Here is a 2,695-nt window from a genome sequence, read left to right on the forward strand (position 1 = left end):
TTTGCATGGCTTTAATTAGTTTCCTGCACAAGCCTCAGGGTCCCAGAGACCCAGGCTGGACACTAGCCAGCGGCCCAATTGACATCTAGAACCTGACCTAAGGGAGCCAGCTGAGCCAAAAACCAGGTGGGTAGGGATAAAGAGAGGTTAGGGTGAGCCAGAGTGGAGTCCTGGGGCTTTGCCCCCACCTCCACTCCTTCCAGGCCCCTCCCCCCCCCACTCCTTCCAGGCCCCTCCCCACCACCGGCCGGTGATCTCATCCATTCCTGGGCTGTAAATATCACCCAAATGCTCACGACTCCCAAATGTGTCCTCCAGCCGGGCCCCTCTCCCAAGCTCAGCCTGCACAGCCCACGCGACACCCCCGCCCAGATGTCTCCTGGGCCTCAACGAGCCGCTCCTCCTGGCACCCCCTCTCCTCGGGGACAGGCGCCCCTTGCCGGCTGCTTAGGGCAGACGCCTGGGAGCCCTGCCCACCGCCTCCAACCATCCTGTCAAGTCCAACTTGAAACACATCCCTTGCCTTCTGGATCCCCCACCCCCACCCCACCCCTCAGGCCAGGCCAGAAAGTGACAATTCCATAGTCCCTTCCTGTGTTCAGGCCCCACTGGAAGAATCATCTCAGCAAATTAGACCCTGCCCACTCCCCCTTGAGACAAAGTCCAAAAAGACGCATGCATGCTCTTCCACACCTACACACCTCCGACCGTTGTCTGTGCACCCTGTCCCCTACCTCACCCTTAGCTTCTACAGCACCTTTCTTGGCAGCCTGGTTTGACCATTGTTCCCACTCCACCGCATGCCCCTCCGCGGCCCCCCCCCCCCCCCCCGATTTCTCCCTCCGGGGAGGGGTGTGTGTGCAGCGCCTCAAGAGACAGGACCCAATTTATGCATCTCAGGCTGTCGGCTTGGCTGCAATACAGCACGTGCCCCCACCCCCTTCATAGCCTTCTTTGCAATCACCAGGGCTTGGCTTCTAATCCCCCCCTGTGGGCCAGCTGCTGGTAACAGAAACAGCAAGTGGCCTGAGGCCAGAGAGTGCCTGTCAATGAAGAGTAAGCTCAACATAGGCAGTGAGCTCGCTGTTCCTAAAGGCATGTGGACTAAGAAAGGCCCTTCTGCCCTGCGAGCCACAGAAAGTGCCAACATCTGCTGCAGAAGACAGCTCGGGCCCCTAAAGTTCTTTATCAGTGGGAGCTTTTTGGTCCCGACTCAGGTTTGGGAAGACCTAGCCTTGCTTCCCAGCAATGCCCATCTCCCGCCCCCCCCCCCCCCCCCCCGCCCCGGATTCAGAGGCTGGCTTGGTCTCCTCAGATAGGCAAGAGCTCCTTGTGGGGAAAAGTGGATGAAGATCCCTGTCCACCAGGTGCGGGCCAGCAGCCTCCCAGGGTACTGGGAGTGCTGCGGGGGGGGGGGGGGGCAAGGGAGGGCTGGGGGGTGGAGGGGGCTGTCTTCTTCACCGGCTGTACCCTGAGCCACCTCAGCCAAGGCTAGAGGGGTGAGCATGGTGGTGGAGGATGACTCCTAAGGGGCAGACCTGAGGCTAGCAGTGCTCTCACCCGTGACACCAGCTCCAGGTGCAGCATTCCCAGCTTTGGGATAAAGCAATGACGCCCAGGCCTGGAGCTCAGGCCAGAGTCCACTGTGCAGAGGGGCAAACTGCAGATGTGAACGCGGGCAGCCATGTGGGTATGGTGCTAGTACCAGCAGGCCAAGGCCTAGGGGTTTCCTGGAAGAGGTTCCCTGGTGAGGAAGGGCAAGGCCAGATAGGACCTTCGCACCCCAACTCTGCCCTGAGTCCCTCCTCAGAAGGTGGCTGCTGAGCACATTCCTCCACAAGCCTCTCCTCAAGCTTCTGGATCCCTGGCCGCCTCCATGGCCATCTGGCTCCCCCAGTTCTCTCCCCCTAAGTGCCTGCATTCCCCCCTTTTCTCCCAGCTCTTGGCCTGTGGGAGAGGCAGCCCCCCCTTTCCTGTTCCCCTCACCACTACTTCCTCCCACAGTTTTCTGGCCAAGTGGCTCTTTTCCTTTTGTGTCTGAGGCCTTTCCAGCCCAGGCCTCCCGGAATCACACATGCACCTCTGCTTGTCTGGGCTGTCTTTAGGCACATGCATACACACGTGTTGTCTGTGTGGCTCCTGCTCTGCCATGTGTGTCTGTTATGCACTCACGTGTATTCACGAGCATGTGGCTCCTCCAGGGCTGTGGGGTGGTGTGAGGTACCTACGCATGAAGGCTGTGACCTGGGGCAGCTATATGCGGGTGCACACAGCCCCTGCATGGTCTCCAGCTCTCCCCCATTCCTCAGCAAGGGGAGCATGGTCTTTACACATCACTCCCAGCCTCCTCCTGGCCTGGACAATCCCTGAATAGAAGTCCCCATAGAACCCAGCATGTTCAGAACCAAATAGAGCCGAGCATGTAGTCAGCCCAGCTCTCAGAAAAGTTGACTGAGCTCAAGGATGTCAGCTACGGGGCAAGCTCGCTGCTGCAGCTGGAAGGTGGTGCGAATGTCACCTCACTCCCATGTGGGCCCCACCCCCCACCCCCACCAGCCCAGACTGCCCCACCAGCGAGGGTGGGTAGTTCTATCTCCTCTCCGGCCTTCTGTGCCAGTGTCTGAAGGAGGGTGCTATGCTGGGACCCACCCTCGTTTCTCACCACCCACAGTACCGCAGCCCAAGAGGCCACAGC

The sequence above is a fragment of the Acomys minous genome (genome assembly GCF_964271855.1).
Source record: "Acomys minous genome assembly, chromosome: 11".
Classification (NCBI taxonomy): Eukaryota; Metazoa; Chordata; class Mammalia; order Rodentia; family Muridae; genus Acomys; species Acomys minous.